The following is a 21,863-nucleotide window of genomic DNA, read 5'->3' as shown; positions in this document are numbered from 1 at the left end:
CTAGGGTGGGCTGCCTGCCCTGGCTGAGCTGGATTAAATCGGTGCTCTAGCAGGTGGGGCAGATCCTGGGCTAGCAGGCCTCAGGGAGAACTCCAATGGCGTATGTGCCAGCACGCCCACACCAGGCCACAACAATGGCCGCCGCCAATGTCCCAGTCCCTGGAGAGGTCTCACCCCTCACCGAGATGCACACAGGGCCTATTAGGTGAGTCTGTTTTCACCACAGCACTGTACACATTTCTTTCTGGTGATTTTAGGATGCTTTCTGAAACGGGTGAGTTTGCGTGCGGGCCCTTTAAGAGCCGGTTTTAGTTTCTTTGTGAACTAGCTTTTCTGGGGGTGCTTCCCAATGTTTTAGTAGCAGGCAAAGTCAGATATTATGCCGCTGGTCTCGATTGTGCTGGGTCCACAAAATGCCCACAGCGGGGGCACTCCCCGGCCAGGGCCCCGCACCTCCACGAAGGGCTGCGTACCTGTGAGCTGCTCCCGGTGGCCATGAAGCTGGCGGCTTGTGACGGCGGCGTTTTTCCTCTCCAGAAGGGAGTCTCTGCCTCTTCCACCTCGATTAGGATTGTCTGTTGTTGCAGGACTTCCTCTTATCCAGTTTTCAGTTCTGTCTCAGGGGTAATTTTTCCGCAAGTATTTGTAAATTGGCTGTGTCCGCAGGAGGAGGTGAGTTCCGAGTCTGCTTACGCCGCCATCTTGAGTTCACCCTCCTTGAGTAATTTCTTCCTTCCTAAAAATAGGTAGATAATATTACAAGTCACAATTTGATTTTCCTTCAGTTTTTTTCTCAGTCATCAGTATTTTATCACCACCATACAATAAGAAGTGGGAGTCAAAATATGGGGCAGAACATTGTGGCAGAAAAGGCAATAAATTAATTATGAAAAATGATAGAAAAATTGAGAGGCTGAATATGGGATCCATGGAATACAACAATGAATGATGAGAATCATCTTTTAGTGGCATTTTATAAAACTGGGCTTGTACAGAAGGGCACAGAAGATTCTAATGGTTTATTTACCACAGTCCATTTGTGTGTTACTGGGAATATTTGGGCCCAGAAAAATCTGTTTTTGTGACTTGTGAAGACATAATCTTTGAACCAGTACTGTTGGCCACATTTAGTTTTCATAGCCATAATACAAACAGATTTGCAATTTTTATTTGCTCTATTTGAAGTGTTCTAAATGCTTTTACTTGGCCAGGTTTGGAAGACAACCAGCAATATGAATAAGGTTTCTTTGTTCCAATAATGATTAAACAAATTTAACTAAGCAAAGACTCAAAAAATTTCTAAGTATTTCTTTAATAGAAAATTTCCCATGCCTTCTACCTTGTTTGGCATTGGTCAGCAAAATAAAAATCCCCATCTAGTTAAGAAAATGGAAAACTTAGCTTCTAAAATATTATTGAAAAAAATGCCTCTTGAAAAATTTAGTTCCTTGCACAACCCTATTTTGTTTTTTTTTGTTTTGTTTTGTTTACCTGTTCTGCAATAACATTTATTCATTTTTATATGGGTTATTTTGTAGTTTTTTTTTAATTTTATCTTTTATTGAAGTATAATTGACATATAATATTATGTTAGTTTCAGGTATACAATATAGTCATTCGATATTTTTATACATTATGAAATGATCATCACGTTGTCTAGTTACCATCTGTCACCATACAATGGTATCACAATATTGACGATATTCCCTGTGCTATACATTACATCCCCATGACTTATTTATTTTATGACTGGAAGCTTTTATCTCTTGATCTTCTTCACCTCTTCTGCCCATCCTCTCAGCTCCCTCCCCTCTGGCAACCACTAGTTTGTTCTCTTTACCTGTCTGTTTCTGTTTTGTTTTGTTAATTTGCTTATTTTGTTTTTAGACTCCCCATATAAGTGAAATCATATGATATTTTTCTTTCTCTGACTTATTTCACTTAGCATAATAACCTCTAGGTCTATCCATGTTGCTGCAAATGGCAAGATTTCATTCTTTTTAATGGCTAATATTCCATTGTATATATACATCACATCTTCTTTATCCATTCATCTGTAAATGGACACTTAGGTTGCTTCCATATCTTTGCTACTGTAAATAATGCTGCAATGAACATAGGAGTGCATATATATCTTTGAATTAATGTTCTCATTTTCTTCAGGTAAATACCCAGAAGGGAGTAATCAAAACAGTATGATACTAGCACAACAATAGACAAATATATCAATAGAAAAGAATAGAGAGCCCAGAAATAAACTCACGCTTGTATGGTCATTTAATTTACAACAAAGGAGACAAGAATACACAATGGGGAAAAGATAGGCTCTTCAATAAATGGTGTTGGGAAAAATGGACAGCTACATACAAAAGAACGAAACGGGACCACTTTCTTACACCGTATACAAACATAAACTCAAAGTGGATTAAAGATTTAAATTTAAGACCTGAAACCGTAAAACTCCCAGAAGAAAACAGAGGCAGTAAACTCTTTGACATTAGTCTTAGCATCATTTTTTTAGATAGGTCTCCTCAGGCAAGTACAACAAATGCGAAAATAAACAAATGGGACTAAATCAAACTAAAGGGCTTTTGTGCAGTGAAGGAAACCATCAACAAAACAAAAAGGCAACCCACTGAATGGGAGAAGATATTTGCAAATGAAATCAAAAATATATAAAGAACTCATACAACTCAATATCAAAAAAACAAACAATCTGATTAAAAAATGGGCAGAGGACCTGAAGATACATTTTTCCAAAGAAGACATACAAATGGCCAACAGGGACATGAAAATATGTTCAACATCACTAATCATCAGGGAAATGCAAATCAAAACCACAATGAGCTATCACCTCACACCTGTTAGAATGGCTGTTATCAAAAAGACAATAAATAACAAGTGTGCGCCAGGATGGGAGAAAAGGGACCCCTCATGCACTGTTGGGGGGAATGTAAATTGGTGCAGCCACTATGGAAAACAGTATGGAGGTTCCTCAAAAAATTAAAAATAGAACCGCCATATGATCCGGCTATTCCAGTTGCACAATTCTATTAGGCTCAGAGGATTGGAGCAGTGGTTCTCTACCTTGGCTTCGTATTAGAATGCAAGGCCTTAAAAAAACAAAAGTGATGCTGGGGTTCCAGCCCAGAACAACTAACTCAGAACCTCTTAGTGGGGCCCAGGTATAGTTTCAATATTTCTCAGGTGATTCTAATGCACATCAAGTGTTGATAACCACCATGCTAGACAAATAATGCTGAAGGGAAAGGAAGCGAAGTACAATGAAATCTGAATGCATTAGACCATTGGTATCTAAGAGAAATATAATCTGAGTAATTTAAAATTTTCTAGCAACTGCATTATAAAAAGTAAAAAGAAATAGGTGAAATTTACTTTAACAATACATTTTATTTAACCCAATATAACCAAGATATTATTTCAACATGTAAGCAATGAAGTTATTAATAGGATAGTTTACATTCTTTTTTTGTACTAAATCTTCAAAATCTGGTGAGTATTTTATGCATATAGCATACCCCAATTCAGAATAGCCATATATTAAGTACTCAAGAGCTACATGTGCCTAGTGGCTGCGATATTGAGCAGTGCAGCGCATACTTTGCAATGTATGACTTATAAAACCTTTAACTTCATTGAAAAATATTTACTTTTGAATATATAATAAAAGATTATGTGAATTAACCAATAATATAATACTTAGGCATATTTTTAAAGAATTATATTCTTTATATAAATTCGGGATGTAGATTCCCTCCCTTCTTTCTTCCCTCTCTCTCACCCTCCCTCCCTCCCTTCCTACCTTCCTTCCTTTTTTTCTAAATATATATTTGTCTTACAAATAGGTACACACTCTATATACCTTTGCAATTATTTCTATGGTATAACACAGTATAAGACTGGTTGGGTTTGTATAATGGCCTCACTACATTCTATCTCAGTCACTATAGGAAACCTCTCCAGACCCCAGGGTTTTTACCTGTAAAATGAGATTAATAATAGATAATAAATATACTTCACAGAGATATTATGAGGATTAAATCAATTTATACAAGTCAACTGTTCAATGTTATGTATTATTATGATTTTAATAGCTTCATCATTTTATTAGCATTGTTTTATTTATTTATTTTAATACTTCTGTGTCATTCCACACTACAGACATAGCAAAATTTATTTTACTGGTTTCTATTAACGACATTTGGGTTCTTTCTAATCTTTACTACTGTGAAACGGCTCTGGTGTATATCATTTTACATGCATCATTTTGCACACGAACCTGTACATGTAGAGAATAAATAAATATCTAGAAGTGGAGTTTCTAGGTCAAATTTTATACACTTTTTACATTTTAATGTATGTTGCCAAATTGCTCTTCACAGAGGCTCTCCCTAATAACAATATATGACAACGTCCATTTCTCCTTTCACAGGATGTCAACAATTTAAGGTGTTTTTTAAAATGACATCTGACATGCAAACTGATTTAAAAAATATTTCTGTGTTTGATTGAAGAAAGTGTATTGAACTGACTTTGAATGAAAGAAAATCATCAAATACTTTATTTTAGGGTTTTAAAATGTAGATCTTAGAACTCTTAGAGAATTAAGAAGAAATAAAATATAGAAGAAAAATAAGAAGAGATATCATCACTTAATTTCTCCAATATTTTTTCTATCTGAATGGAGAGTACTAATATTTCAATGTCTCACAATAATTAACAGGTTAATTTCATTAATTTATCATTTTAAAAAGTTTAATTATTTCCATAGATCATTTTGGATCCCTTTACATTCAATTAGGAAATAAAAGTAGTGGACCTATAGTATTATAATTTAATTCATACAACGTTATGATTTTATAACTAGCTCATATTATTTAAATAACTTGTCTCAAAATTGGACTTGTTGATTAATGATCCGTGAATTCCTACAGACTATGATTATAAAGGACTAATGATGAAGCTCCTGGGGGGCTCCTTTGTCCTGATTCTAGTTAGGCCTGTTACCCCTGGGTCAGGGCATGAGCTGTGCCAAAGGTGTGTGCTATCTAGGGCTTCTCTCTCATTAGCAAGAACAAGAAAAAATAGGATGTCCAGGAATTTTCTGGCAAGAACATAGCGTGAACTCACAGTTAAGCAAATTGAATAAACTTGACAATATATACCTAGAAAGGCAAGTTTTTAAAAAGATTATGTTCTAGATAGATTGGGGATGACTTTTTTTCTTTCTTTCTTTCTTTCTTTTTCTTTCCAGTTGTGGCCACTGAAGCCTTGCACACCTGCTGCCTCTCCTGGCTTTGTTACTCTCAATAAAGAAAGAGATTCCTGTTGAGGAGTGAAAGGTTAAATGCCCAGAAATATTGCACCAAAGCATGATATTGTAAAGGAAGAAAATCAACTATAAAATAGCTTCACTGAGGGAGCTGTTGTTCAGGGCAGGTTTCATCTTGGAATTTTTCCAAATACCATATTTAAAGGAAAAATAAAGAGGCAAAAATACAGCACTGAGAATACAGCACGGGAATCCTCCTTCCTTTATGATTTATATAAGCCTTATCATCTTATGAGTTCTTCCTGAATAGGATGGATGGATGGATGGATAGATAGATAGATTTTTAAAAATACATATAAATATGGAATAGGTATGAGCTGATGAGAAAGGGAGAGAGGGCCTAAAGATAAAAGAAAGTAGGAGAAACTGTTGAAATAATATCTGAAGGGAAGGATGGAGCGACCACATGACTCCCTGAAAAATAAACTACACTGTTGTTAATACTTACAAGTCTAGACTCTCTATAATGGATAACGACAGAACTATCCACGTCATATGCCTCCTAGGAATAATCCATGTGTTCATCTCCAGAGTGACAACACTGAGCTATATTCTTTTTCTTAATATCCTCCTCATAACTTTAGTTGAAATAAAAAGCGGGAAATCTTAGTAGACAACCCATCTACTTGTAAAAGAGATATATATGACAGAGAGTATTTATCATGACAAACCCCATTCAAAAGAAATTAAATATATTAGGCTGGATATTTTTATATTTTACATTTTAGTCTTAATTGTATCCATACTCTCTACTTCTGTATTCATTTCTGTAAGGTGTAAAAAATGGAAAAATATAGTATACTCTTGCTATTATGTTATATAAAATGTTAGTTACATATTATTTTCTTTGTCATATTATATGTACAGTATTTAAGCTTTATTGCCTCTTATAACAAAAAGAAAAATCAGGATTCTTTAATTTGTCTTTCTCCTAAGTTTTATTATATCTGAATACCACACTTAAAATGATCTCCCTTAGGGCCCGCCCCATGGCGTAGCAGTTAAGTGCGCACACTCCGCTGCTGGCAGCCCGGGGTCAGATCCCCAGCATGCACCGACGCACCACTTGTCAGGACATGCTGTGGCAGCGTCCCACATAAAGTGGAAGAAGAATGGGCACGGATGTTAGCTCAGGGCCAGTCTTCCTCAGCAAAAAGAGGAAGATTGGCATGGATGTTAGCTCAGGGCTGATCTTCCTCACAAAAAAAAAAAAAATGATCTCCCTTTAGGTAAAGTTGTAACTAAGCTTGAAAACTCTATATGAGAAAATTAACCTTACACAAAAAAAGTTTTGTATGTGTTTGCCTTTGTAAAATTAAATACCCAGATGAGGAAACAAGGAGGAAAAAGGAAATGGGTTTTATAACTGCTATAAATCAAAAGCATATTCAACTGTGAAAAAAACAAATGCCCAAACTGTACTATTTCAGGGAATGTTCCTATGAGCAAACAGTTGATTTATGAATTGATATTGCATTTCCACCCTGTGCTATAAAATACTGACTCTTACAACTGACATCACAAAGTTTTTGTCTCTCATGTGTGACGTCCCTGGTCCTTCATCACAATCAGACGTCTCTATGCTGTGTCCCTTGATCACCAAGAGAAAAGACAGTGAAGCCAAAGAGGTCACCCAAACAGAGTTAAAAAAAAAAAAGTGAAAGTTGTGTGCATTAAAATTCAGGAAGGCCAAAGCACCACGTTAGAACAGAGAAAGGTACAGAGAATTCTGAACACTGATAGTAAAGAACTTGTCCTCCTACTAGATAAAACAATGTTGAGGTAGATTTTTTTTTTTATTTAAAGTGGTTATAATCATTGGTTCAAATTGAGAAATTTAACGAGTCTGGTAATACTTTTAATAAAGTAAAGAAAAAATAACTATTGAAAATCACAATGTGAGAAAGGCGAACTCAAAACATGCATTTGAGTGTTTGCAGCTCTGAATTTTCAGCAGTGACTACTATTTCAAAGGTGGTGGCACAGAGCAGGTGTGGAGCAGGTGTGACGCTGATGGCATCTGCCATCTTCCTCTTTAGAGTCTGCTGCTGCTGGTATCACTTTTGTCTTTGCGTATCTCATACTCAATTTCCTCATTTATAAAGAGAGGGTATTTGATGGGGTGGTTTCTAGAATCTTCTTCAGATCTCATGTTCTTAACTCTATGCAACAACCTTTTTGGGGTAGCAATAGTGTGGGAGGAGATGTGAGTAGAGGGAAATAAACCTTTGTTGACCATTTACTTACATTAGCTTATTTCATCCCCCAAACCACACTTACACAATACAATCCTTCTTCTCTTTTTGTCAGATCAAGAGCTAGTGCTGAGAAGCTGTGTAGCTTTCCTCACACAGCTAAAGGGAACAGAGAGTTGGAAGTCAAATCAGAGATCTAAGGCCCTAAGCCCTAGCACTTTCCATGCCAGCATGCTGCTTAACATTTTATTGACTTTGCCCAAAATTGTCTGTGAAGATCCAATTTGAATATCTTTAGATTAACAGAAACTCCTTTTCAAAATTTTGATATTCTCCCTCTGCTGCTGTCAAGCCCTCCAGCTGATGTTCTGCTTTTCTGAGACCGGTGTTTATGTAAACTATTGACTACATATGTTTCCTCAAAGATAAATTTCTCTATGAGAAGAGCTGAAAACCTTACTTGAAGAAACCTACAGTTTCCTTAAAGGAGGTGAATAAATATGTTTACACCTGCTTTTGTTTTTTATTCACTATTACATAAAAACAATACTCTGAGGTTCCTGCAAATTAGAGTGAATTTTTGCAAGCCTGTATGATCAAGGCTAAGCCAGCTTATGCCTAGCAAAGGGAAAAGCCGTTGCAAGAAGTGCCTATTACAGCTGTAGTTCTCCTCCCTGACCCTGTGTGGTGGTGGAGCTGAACACCGGACTTCCACCAGCCCACTTGCCAAATATCTGTAGTGGAATTAATACGGACTGGAAAAATAAAAACCCATTAGCCCTCAGGCACCATGCTAGACACTGGTGTGAACTAAACAGACTTAAATCTCTCCTTGAGGAGCTTAGAGTATAAAGCTTGATTGTCCAGTAGAGTCTCCACTAGCTTCAGGTGGCTATTTAAACATAAATTAATTAAAAATTAAACAGAATTTTAAAATAAGTTCCTCAGTTGCACTGGCCATATTTCAAGGTCTCGATCGCCACCCTATTGGACAGTCCACATTTTAAGCCATTTCTATCAATACAGAAAGTTGTGTTGAACAGTGCTGGTGTAGAGAGAAATTGACATCTAGAAGCATGGAATGAAATCAAGGTTCAATTGCCAGGATAGTAACTCCAAGCAGTGTAGGAGAAGATTCAGAGAAATGGCATGTTTTCAGGTTTGGAAGGAGACTTGGAAACAGAAGTAGACAGATATACATACATACTGAAATTCGAGATGTACCTCTGTCTATTTCTACAACGTCACTAGTCCATCTCTTTATTATATGCCAGTACCACACCATTTCAATTATAGACGACTTATAGTAGGTTCCATCTGGTAGAGCTAGTGCCCATTTATAGTTTTTGTTCATTTTTGTGCTTATTTCTTTTTTTTTTTTGAGATATAACTGACATATAACATTGTGTTAGTTTTAGGTGTTCAAAGTGATTTTATATATATATATATATATTGCAAAACGACACCACAAGTTCAATTAACATCCATCATTACAGTTACAATTTTTTTTTCTTGTGATAAGAACGTTTAAGATCTACTCTTTTAGCAACTTTCAAATACACAGTACAATATTATTAACTGTAGTCACCATACTGTACATTACATCCTCAGGACTTACTTATCTTATAACTGGAAGTTTGTACCTTTTGACTCCCTTCACCCATTTTTCCCACCCCTCAACCCCAGCCTCTGGCAACCACCAATCTATTCCCTGTATCTATGAGAGTTTTTTTTTTTTCAGATTTCATGTATAAGTGAGATCATACAGTATTTATCTTTCTCTGTCTGACTTATTTCACTTAGTATAATGCCCTCAAGGTCCAGCCATGTTATGGCAAATGGCAGGCTTTCCTTCTTCTTTATGGCTGAATAATAATATTCCGTTGTATATATATACTTCATAAATATACATATATACACACATTATATATGCACATAGGTACATGTGTATATATATACTTTATCCATTCATCTGTTGATGGACACAGGTTGTTTCTTGTCTTGGCTAAATACTCAGAAGTGGAATTGCTGGGTCATATGGTAGTTCTATTTTTAACTTTTTGAGGAACCTCCATACTGGTTTTCGTAGTGGTTGTACCAATTTACATTCACATCAACAGGGAGCAAGAGTTCATTTTTCTCCACATCCTCGCCAACACTTATTTCTTGTCTTTTTGATGATAGCCATTCTAACAAATGTGTGATGCTCTCTCATTGTGGTTTTGATTGCATTTCCCTGATGATTAGTGATGTTGAGCACCTTTTCATGTCCTTGTTGGCCATCTGTGTGTCTTTGGGAAAATGTCTATTCAGATTCTCTGCCCATTTTTTAAATTGGATTGTTTCTTTTTTTAATATTGAGTTGCATGAGTTCTACATATATTTTGGATATTAGTCCCTTATCAGATATATGATTTGCAAATATTTTCCTCCATTCAGTAGGTTGCCTTTTAATTTTGTTAATGGTTTCCGTTGCTGTGCAGAAGCTTTTTAGTTTGGTGTAGTCTCACTTGTTGATTTTTACTTTTGTTGCCTTTGCTTTTTGTAGCAAATCCAAAAATATCATTGCCAACACCAATGCCAAGGAGCTCACTGCCTATGTTTTCTTCCAGGAGTTTTATGGTTTCTGGTCTTATGTCCAAGTCTTTAATCCAATTTGAGTTGATTTTTGTGTTTGGTGTAAGATAGTGGTCCAGTTTCATTCTTTTGCATGTGGTTGTCTGTATAGCTTTTCTTTTTAGTGTTTTCTTGGCTATTCTTATCATTTCTTTTTCTGTATGAGCTTTAATATCAACTTATCTAACTTCATAAAAATATTTGTGGATATTTTTGTTTCACCTTTCATATTTTATGTATTTTTAAAAATATTTTTCCATAATTTAACCTAAATTCTTTTTCAGAGTATCTTCAGTTATAACAATGGATTGTGTTTCCTTTACAGAGTACAATTTTTGTAATAAATCAATAAAACCTACTTTTATATCATTATGAAATAGTTATTTCAACTTCAAATTATGTAAATAACATATACTGAGCCTATTGTGTGTTGAGAACATTACATGCATTCCTACTTGATAAGATCCTCACACTAAGTAGAAATTATTATCTAGTTTATAGATGAGAAATCTGGGGCATATAGAGATTATGCAACTTTTCCAGGATATTTAAGCTGGGTCTATGTAAAATCAAAGCCCACACATATTAAGAATATGAAATATTGCTTCCTTTAAAAAGTAACACTTATCAGAGTCCAAGTCATCTATAATTCCAAAAAGTGAATGCACTTGGTTTCACTGTGTTACACAAGCTGAAGAGAGATACAGGGATGATTTTTCTGAAAGTGATTTTAAAAGGTCAGTAACCACTGGAATGAATATTATAGTCTAAAATAAAATAATATCACACAGAAACTCAAGAAAGTTGGGTTGCAGCCTGGTCATTGTTATTGTTAGCCAGGCACATTTTCTTGGGACAATCAGTCCCTTTCAATAACTCGCCTTCTACTATGCGGGGGGATAACATGTCTACTCAACCTCTCAGAGTTCTCGTGGCAATAAAATGAGCAAACACGCATAATAATACATGGAGATAATAGAAATATTTAGGCCAATGGTGTCTATAAGCCATTTCAAAAGCTGACCTGGCAAATTAATATAATAGCTTTAGATAAAAAGACAGTTTAATCACAGGCCACCTCTTCTCTCTAGATCACTTTGCCTCACTTAGTACTTTTTGTTCTTTTTATGCTAAGTCAAAAGTGTGCCTAGATAGTCATTTAATATGTTACTAAGCAACCACATTTCTTCAATTTGGAAATAGCAATACTAATTTGTGCTGCCATGTAGACAATATTCGTCAGAAGGTCTAAGAATTTCAATTATTTTTATGTAGAAAAGTCTACTAAGAGTATTTGGGTATTTGGAAGGACAAATTCTTACAAAATATATGTGGCTTTCATTTTCAGTACTATTTCCTATTTTCATTTAGCTTTTTCTCACGGGACTTACATACTTCTGCTTCTAATATGAACATTTGAAACACTAAGTAGATTTTCAAGAGGGCCATTTCTTATTTTGCCCAAACTGCCTTATACATTTCTAGTTTCATTTCTGAGTTGGTATTATCAGTTTTGAGGAGGAATTTATAGTGAGTAGCTGGGAGGAGGGGATTTACTTTGTTCCATAAAATAGTGCCTTCCTGATCCATAATGTCTTTTATTTGGAAATTTTTTTAAATGAGTTTTTCCTCTAGAAATACAATGTTATAAACTCATGAGGCCTTGTCTTGCTTTTTGGGCACTTCCATCTTCCTGCCTCTGTCATGATATCACCAATTTCCCAGTTATCTTAACTCACTTAGCTCTTCTGTTCACCATGTCCTTTCTGTTCCTTTACGAGAGAGCCACATCCCTTTTATAGACGAGAAATATGAGGCATATAGAGACATGCAACCTCTGAGGCCCAGGGACTTTAAGCTGGGTCTGTCTAAAGTCAAAGCCCATGCATATGAGAGAACCACATATCTGTCACTTCCTTCCTCGTCCAGGCCATTCCAGTTTAGGACTTTATTATCCCAAAATTAAGCTAGACTAGCCTCAATGTAGCTACTTTCTGAGCCACTACACCTCTTTTCATGGCCCTGCACAAAAATTCCCCTACACCACCATTCCTCTCCCACCAGCCCTGCCTGGAATTTTTTCTCTGTTTTCTCTGACCATTTATACCAGGGATTCTCGCTTTGGCTTAATATTAAAATCACCTTTGTAGCTTTTAAATGGTATAAATGCCTGGGTTTCACCTCAGACCAGTTAACTAAGATTTTCTTGGGGTGGGACCTGGGCATTCACTATTTTAATGTGCAACCAGGGCTGAGAATGACAATCTTAAATCTACACATTCTTTAAATATCAGCCTGAGTCCCACTTTCTGAACTATATCAACCCATTCAGCTCTTATGATCCCCTGAATGCCTACCTTATAGTTCTATATATTACTAGTATCATTTATAATTATTTCAGATTTTTTCATTCATTCATTTACTGAATGCCTATTACCTGCAAAACCTCATCTTATGTCTGTCATATATGTGATTTTCTCTCTTTAACTAATTGAAACAACCTTGAAGAAATTAGTTAAATCATATATTTTTTTCTCCAACCAAAACAGATCTAATGCAGCTATAAGCTGATATTAGATCTCAATAAATACCTTTTGGTGAATAGCTCTTGTTTTATGTTTTATTCTTTTATCCTCCCAGCTTTTCAGCAAATATTTATTGAACTGCTAATTATGTGGAAGATACTTTGATAGTTTTTTTTTTTAAAAATAATCTTCACCTTGACGGACTACAAACATACCTATTTACTTCTTTTATGGCTTTCTATTTCATGTTTTGAAGTGATTTTTACTCCTTTCTATATTGAACAATGCATCCTAATAAATTTATTAAATACTTCTTATATGTCAGACATTCTTCTGAGTTCTTTGCATCCATTAATTCATTCAATAGCCCAACTTTGTGAGATTGTACCTTCACAGCGAGCACCTTCCTAGAGGAGAAATGACTTTGCCTAAGGTTACCTGGACAGTAAGAGGCAGAGCTGGGACTCCAGCCCAGACCGCCTGGCCCCAGAATCCACCACTTCGGCCTTGGCTTTCTGCTGCTAAAGAGACACTTTTCCAGTAGAGAGCTATTTCTTCAATTCAGGGAACATAGTCATGGTTTCCTTAGATCTGTTGGGTTACTTGTAGTTACTAACTTATTGGAAGAATTCTAAAGTAGTTGTAAAGCTAGAAGTGGTTCTCACTCCGGTGTTACTGATGTCATTAAAATATACTGCAGAGTAAGTTCTAAGAAATCTCCATAGCCAATAGGAATAGCCTAATTGTTTTAAAGTTTTGTCACTTTGGATTATTAAAGAATATTTTGAATCTCTACAACTGCCCCCAGTTTAAGGTTTGCATTCTTAAGTGGCTAGGAACAAACTTCTCTCTTCTAACTTCACATTTCATGAATTTTGAGAAGAGGAAAAAAGCAAAGGTTTCAGTTACTAGGTCAACAGTCTATAAATGTACATCCTGTCAACTGAAACAGAAAATATAAGACCAGAGGATTCTCAAGACTGAAGAAAGGGCAGAAGATTTACAGCCTTTTCATAAATTCCTTTGTTCTTTTAGACATTTTTCTTTCATCTCCCTTATATCATTTTTCTCCCTCCCATTTTTCCCCCATTTTCCATAATTCATTACCTTTTCTATTTCTTTTTCTTCTATGATTCATTTCTGAATCTCTTTTGCAGCTGTGAACAAAATTCTCTTCAACATGTATCTTAAGTAAAGATATTACAGAAAATTTTAAAAAGAATATATTTTCTTTTTCTTGCCCCATTAATCTGCCTTCTTTATCCATTCCATTCTGCTCACCTATTCACTTTTGTCTGTCTTTGCTCCCTGGTAAAGTCTCCATATCTCACTAATTACATATGTGAAATCACAAAGCATCTCCTTGCAATAAAAACCAACTTTTGTATTAGGAACACCTAACTTGTCAGCAGTTAGAAACTAAGTGCTTCTTCCTCAGTGAGATGTTAATGCTGTTCAAAGCCCAGCATTTACTCAATAAATTCATTATCAAGCTTCTTACCAGGCACATTTAAGGTATAAATTAGGAAGTAGTTCTTGAAGTCAGATATTTAGGCAAAATTGAGAATTAAATCAACAGTGAAAGGGAAGAGATAAGTAATATGAAAACTCTCAGATATGTCTACTCAACTATGCATCAAGTGGGCATGAACATTTTAACTGAATTGTCTGTAAGGGACTAGGAGAGCCTTCCGGGTCTAACTAATCCTGGTCGGAAAATACTAAAATAACTCATAGTGGCAAAGAAAATTTGGAGTAGCTTCTTCTTGGACCCTATGAACTGGCTGTTTAGGACAACCCTGCCCAAATGTGGCCCACTTGTGGAAACTCGGCCTACCCAGAAACGCTACCAACAGTTTTGTACACCATAACTAAGAAAGTAGGTAAACATCCATAGTAAGTAACAAGTAGGGCATTTCCTCCTCTGTGGTCAAAAGGAGAAGATATTCATTACTAAGCTACAGGCAAAGCAAGTATTTTTCCCTTCATAAATATGCAAGAAGTCCATGGTTAGCGGTTCTGTGTGAGTGTGTGTTGTGTATGTACGTCATCAGTATAATGAATAATATTGTTATTTTTGTCTAAAGTGCCCAAGGATCTTTTAAAGATAAGCCCAAAACTGTCAGAAATAAATACTTCCACTTCACACATAAAAATGGAACTACAACTGAGGATTGAGAACTCTCAGCAAGAACTATATTCATGTATATTTACTTCACAAATATTTATTGGGCACTTTGTATGTGATTTGCAAGACACTAGTAGGTTCTAAAATCAAGTTGTCTTGAATTTCTCTATTGAGTGCTATGAACTGTTGACCATCATAAGATTAATAAGTCTTTTGCAACATTAGCTTAATAATCTCTTTGCAGGGTGAAATTGTATTTGTATTTTATTTGTCTAAGAAAGTAATAAACTTTCTATAATCTAATGGAAATTTGGAACAGTCTTGCTCATAGCTGTGAAGAGATAGACAAAACTAGAAATAAATCCATAACTGATCATCTTTCACAAACAGGAACTAACATTGTTCTTTATCAACACTCACATTGCCAACTGCACACAAACTATGAAGTGAGGAAATGTTAAGACTTGTGCTTTCCTTACAGATGCAACTTTGTCAACATACCTCAACTGTTTTAACACATGCTCTTCGAGATAAGAAAACACACCACGTTACAGAGATATGTATTCTTCGAATTGGTACAACAGCTTCAAACCGTCATTATAGCTCTCCAAACCACAAACACTGACTCCACCATGCGGGGAGAGCAACTGAAGTATTTTAAGCAATTCTCTTGTACAATGGTTTCTTTTCTGTTGGCAGTTACTCTGAACCTCCGCTTTGGACTGAAGATCAAGGAAGCTGTGAGCTGTAAACCTGATGCCTCTCACCTGCTTACTCCTGTGTAATCCTTCCAGCCATCCATAAGAGGACTCTGAGGCGCGTCCCACTGCACTTTGTGCGTTGGGGCCACAAGGAGGCAGGAGACAAAGGCTCACATTTCACACTTGGACTTTAATCTACATTTTAATTGTTTCCAAAGAGGTATTTAACTGAGCACGCTAATACCACTCAGTTTAAACCATGGCACTTGCCAAGGTAAATTATACTTAATATACAACATGATTTCCATAACTCCAATGAAAGGAATAAGTGGCTCTCTCTTGAAAATTATTCCTTTCTTTAAAGTGCATTGTCAATACCAATGATTAATTTAAAGGTGAAAATAACCAAGATTTTTTAAAATCCCAAAGTTTATGGTACTGTAATGGACAGACCACAGTTTTTGAGGTCAGGATAATCCCAGTTTGGATCCAATTTAGGGCCTGTGTGCCCTTAGGCAATTTACCTAGTATCTCTGGGATTCAATTTCTTTGCCAATAAAACAGGGAGAAGAAATATCCATCTCATACATTTGGTGTGGGGTTTAAGCGAGACCAAATGTCTGGCTTACTGTGGACACTCAGTAAACGTTAGTTTTCTTCCCTAGCGTGGAATAAAACCCCTCAGTTCACAAGCTTTATTTATCTTTGAACAACTTTTCTATTATTCATGAGGGAAATTACTAAATTTAAATTATAATATTTCTGAAGCAATTTGGGGGGCTCTTCACTTTCTGAAATAACACACATGGTGATCTCAGGGTGTTTAAACAGCAATGTAAGAGGTAGGAGTAATTTAAGTCAAAACAACCACTTAAATTCTATTATTCAAAGTTCTGTGGTAAAATGAAAAAAGAAAGTTACATACTAATATAGTAATTGTCCTTTAAAGCCCTGTTTTCCCTTATAGCATAATGAGCCTTCACTTACAGCCAGAAAAGTGTAGTGTGTTTTCCTCAAGCTTTGTGAAGAATCTAAAATTCATCATCACTACACAAACAGAAACTAAATTTTTTTTAACTTAAATTCTAGAAGACAGTGAAAAACATCCTGTAGCCATACAGAGCAGGCCCCCATCTTTCCTGGAAGAAACAAGCTTAAACTTCAGTCTGTGAAGCTCTATAGCTAAATAAATTCACAAATTTACATCATTAATGGGGGCGATTGACAGAGAGACTCAAATCTCTAGTTTTGGCAGAGACTTCAAAGAATTGCACAAGTCAGGCTTAGACTTACCACAAAAACCAGTTTGTAACCATGGCTAACCGAATAATGTCACGGTAGCTGTGGAGTCAAAGATAACAAAGGGGTCATTTTTGCATCCCCTAAAGAGAACGGCTGCTGCTTGATGGCAAGTTTCCCTTTACTGCCTGCTCTTTGGGTGCTCCGCAGACATGGCCTAAAGAGGAGGGCAGGTAAGATGTGACTCTGACTCTTGGATAACACAGAGTGACAGCTGGAGGCTGAGACTCCAGGTCCCTGGATGTCTTGCAACCCAGCTACCAAGGGTTGAGTAATCTTTTCTGTGCCCTTGACTTCAAATGAATCAATGAAACCTGCTTAGATATGGCTGCCAGTCCTTTCCAAACTGGCATGTGGACTCGAGTAATTTTGAAGCCAGATTCTGTCACTTAGCTGTCTGGCCTGGGGTAAGCTACTTCCTCATCTGGAAATGGGGCATTGTCCTAGTTCCTACTGTATAGGGGTGTCAGGATGGTTAACTGAGTTAATATTTGTGAAGTACTTGGAACACTGGCTGATCCGCAGAAGGCTCTTTCATTGAGTTTCTTAAATAAAAATAGTAAGCCTCCCACGAATAGCACCAAGGTACTCAGAAAAATAATCTCAGATTTATGCTAAAATCTTAGTCTTCAATAAGGCAAGAAATCAACCACATTTTTTAATGATTGAAATATTATTTTACTTATTTTAACAAAAGTATTAATTAACTATCTAACTGTATATATAAAAAGTATATATTTAAATAAAATACGTAAATATATAAATAACACACACTATACACTGTTATCTATTTTATTTACTATGCTAATGTACAGGGCTCTACTTGGAAGGTGACCAATTTAAAGTTCAGATTAAAGAAGCGTTTACTCAGTGTGTGTCTATGTATAGAAAAATAGAATGTTTTTGTATAGCTCATAACATTTCTATCCTACAATTAGTTAGTTAAGGTTATGATTGACTCTTGCCAACACATCATCTATACTGCATTATCTTCAAGTAATAAAAAATCTGATTTTAGAAAGCTGGCTATGCAAAGTAGAGTCATTGACTAAACAACCCATATATAAAGACACAAAATTATGGTGTAGTCTTAACTTGAAATAATCATATTTGTGGTCTTCAAATTTTTTTTTTTACATTTTGTTTTTGTGACAAGATGTGGTTACTTTATTCATTAAAAATGTTGTAAGAAGATGATTTATAGTGAAACATAGGACATAGGGACTCTCATAAGTTACATAAGAACTTTCATATGTCTCTTACATATTAACTTCAAAATTCTTCACACTTGTTTGCAATTAGGAGTACTGCAGAGCTGACAAGTGGCTTCAGTTTTTCTCCTCTGTGAATGACATCATGTTGATGGACCTACTGGTGGATATTTGAATGTATATATTTAAAGCATCGTGGGGTATTTTTTTATTTGTTTTTTAATTTTATATTTGAAATTAGACTATGTCTAGAAAGAGAAAAATATATAATCATAATCTAATAACCAATTGAACAACAAAAACAAAATATCAAATCAATGATTATTTTACTCAAAGCCATACCAAATACGTGTTTAAGTGATTATTCATGTTTTACTCATTGAATTTGTCAAACAGTTGATTGAAAAGGCCAAACCAACATCTGATTTTTACAGTGTATAAAATTATACGTCTCAAAAGAAATAGCTTTTCCTATGGCTTATGGTCAGATTTACAGAAGCGGAAAGCACTGAAGAACTATGTTCTCATGTTCGTGCTGAATGAAAATCAATCAATCAACCCAGTGGTCTGAAATCTTTCCTATGGATTAGAGGGAGTGTACTGCTATCTTCTTCTTACTTTTAATCAACTTTTAGTTTTAGTTTCCTCCAGAATGGGAGCCGTATCTGATTCACCTATCCCCTATGAGTATTTATCATATATTGTATATAAATAAAAGTATGCTAACTCAAATGGCGCAAGTTGAGAGGCCATACATGCAGCTCACTATAAAAGGTGCTGAACAACACAGATGTGTTTAAGTTATCACACTATTTGAGATATAGGCACATGGTATTAAATATCTTTTTTTCAATACTGAAAAGTAAGAATCATATTTAGAAAAGCAATATTTTCTTATGTGGGGATACAAATTCTACTTTCAAAAAATTTGTACCATTATTTTTCTAACTCCTCCAATAAGAAGTGCTTCTCGGAAATCATTATGACCCTCGACTTGGGTAGACACACTATTTCTTAAATATACATACACTCACACGTGCACTATGAGTGTCCTACCTATTTCCCTCTTGGGCTGGCATTCCTTGCATAAGCTGAAAATGATTCTCCAGCTATCAAAGCAGTCTAATATTGGATAAGAGCTTGAGTTAAAATCAAAGCTTTCAAATGGTGCATTTTGGGAACCATCAATAAGCTGACTTCATAGTTGAGATGGGGGATCACTGTTGGGTAAGGTGTACACATTGCACATATATGGGTTTAGCCATATACAGGGATGGGACTTTTATGCCTAAATTAGTCATTCACAGCTAAAGAACAATACCAAACTTTTGTTTAAAACCAAGGCATAAGATACAGTCTGCTTGAGTATAATAAATAGCATAATAATGGTGGCTTAATTATAAAGACATCTTGAAAAAATATTACATAAATGATATTTTCACTAATTAAAAAACTATTGCAGTAATCCAGGAGAAATTGGATAAGGGTCTCAATTATTGTAATGGTATTGAGATTAGAGAGAAGTGAACAATTTTGAGACACAGTTAGGTGATAGAATTGGTTAGGTGATAGTCATGGTGGTCCATTGGGTGTAGGAAAAAGGGAGGAACCAGGATGATGATTAGGTTTAATGTTTCACTGTACGGGTGGATACTGGTACTATTTACTGAGATCGGGAGCACAGGAAGAGAAGCATACTTGGAACCTCGAAGGAAGGGGAAGATTGAGAAAATGTGTGTAGTTTAAGATGTGTTTGAGGTACGCATGGGACATCCAAATGAGGACAGCCAGTAAGCAGGATGTCATTGATATAGCTAGACTGGGAGTCGAGATTTGGAAACATTAGAACGCAGTCAATTATTGAAGCCATGAGTGTGTATAAGGTCACTCCGGAAGATAACGTAGAGTAAAAAGAGGAAAAGCATAGGAAAATGGTTCTCTATACGATTAAACTGATCACTAAGAGGTGTTCCCTTATAGATATATTTAAATATTGAAAATACATACTCTGATAGCATTAAGTGATGTTGGTTAACAACAATGTAGAGCTGGCAAGATTGTAAATTAATTTTGCTTTCTAACTCCTTCAACATCCTTTTGTTGCACAGTGTGGTTTCCTTCCAGTTACCACACATATAACTCCCTGGCTGTTGAGGCCAGTCAGTTTCACTTTATGACACACAAACAAACATGTGGCATGAGGTTAAATCCTCCTAACCACACATCTTGTTATTTACTTGTGTGTTAGAAAACAGACCTGCACAACCAAGTAATTCAATTGGAATTTTAAAATCTTCTAACTTCTCATAGATAAAATTACCTGCGCAAATGATTCATATCATACACATTTCTCAATTGCCCACTTTTCAACTTCCTCTCCAGTTTATCCACATCAGCCAACAAGAAAAAAAATAACTGATTTGAGGTTTTACTTTGTGTCAAACCTTTGGTGATCAAGACCTTTAAAAGAATTCAAGACCTCACTAATCACAGATCTTTATCTCTGTTCTTTGTCTGGTCTTATCAATTACAAAGGACATTCTGCAATCTTTAAATTCTACATTGAACTTTACCAAAGAAGCAGGATTCCATGCATATCTTATAAATTAAATGTTAAACTAAAGCAATGTGCCACAAACAAAATAATCCCATGCCATACATATTACTATACACAATTCTTAAAGTATTTTCTGAGACCATTAGCATTGTAATAGTTGCAATATACCATTATGAGATTGGTCCATTTTCTTTTGGTAAAATTTTTTAATAGTTCATAAAACGTGAGTTGTCTCATAATATCTAATTCATCAACCATTCCTATCCCTTGTGATTGAAGCCAGGGTTCCCAGTTAATTTTTTTTAAAGTTACCTCTTAAGCCTGGTGAAAATGCTAAATACGTAACCCCTTGTCACCTTCACACACGCAGAATTAGTCTTCGTTTATGTTTTCATACATTATAAAGTTGCCTATGGGAAAGCCATTGAATCCTCTTTCTCAGCTACAATATTATTACTTAAAATACATCTATATAAAGTCAGATTGCTTTTGAAAAAAGGCTAAAATAAGGGCATAATACTCACTATGATGGTATAGATATATCACACTTCTGCGATCTTTGGTGTCTTAAGGTATTTTTGACTTCCCCTGGATCTAAAAAGAAACCAAAATGACACACATTCTCTGAATACTTAAGGCAGGAACTGACTTTGAGAGAGTCTGAGGTTACTGTAGAGTTAAGAAATCACGTAAGTTTGGATACTTTTGAAGTGTTTTCCTGGCTGTTTCCAATAAAGTGTAAAGCTACGTGGAAAATTTTAGGAATTGTCATTTTTTAATACAGTAATATTCAGACTCAGAAAAATGGTAGGGAAATACCTTGGTTTGATCCAAAAAAGAGTCTAATTTCTTCTTCATGATCAAGTGAAGTATTTTTGCCTAGAATGAAAACGAGAGAAAAGCGTATTACCTATTCCCCATATACTCCAACTGGTTTGACTTGTCCTCATTAGCATCACCTTTCTGTAATGGAATGATACGTAGCTGGGTGAACAATGATCATGACTATGATGCGATTTGATGGTCCAGTATTTCCAATCAGGCCAGGTGGCTCAGTATTTCCTTATATTTTGTTCAGTCCAAATTAAAGGAAATGTTTTCTCTGTCCTATGTGTAAAATAATAATTATTATTTTAATATATTTACTTTTTACTCACTTTAGTCTTGAATATTGATGGGCTAATCTGTTATAAATATTCAACCTTTAGGTTGCCACAACACCGTTTCTATTGCATTTGCTGTACTGTAATTTAACAGCTTATTTATCTACCTTCCTTT

General features: G+C 35.5%; 1 long non-coding RNA gene across 1 annotated transcript in view; it reads right to left on the bottom strand.

Moving 5' to 3' along the window:
- LOC147916315 (uncharacterized) overlaps positions 1–21,485 on the bottom strand; it is a 31,837-nt gene extending 10,352 nt beyond the window's left edge. Inside the window, exons 1-3 of the long non-coding RNA XR_015553232.1 lie at positions 21,405–21,485; positions 21,110–21,179; positions 474–736 (exon numbers count right to left, since the gene is read on the bottom strand). This is a non-coding gene — a long non-coding RNA (uncharacterized LOC147916315). The remainder of the gene's footprint in view (positions 1–473; positions 737–21,109; positions 21,180–21,404) is intronic.
- Between the last annotated feature and the right edge of the window lie 378 nt (positions 21,486–21,863).

The sequence above is a fragment of the Ceratotherium simum genome, chromosome 9 (assembly GCF_057802395.1).
Source record: "Ceratotherium simum simum isolate JZ-2026a chromosome 9, ASM5780239v1, whole genome shotgun sequence".
NCBI lineage: Eukaryota > Metazoa > Chordata > Mammalia > Perissodactyla > Rhinocerotidae > Ceratotherium > Ceratotherium simum.
Note: the sequence above shows the minus strand (reverse complement) of the source record. Positions and strands in the feature narration are given on the sequence as shown.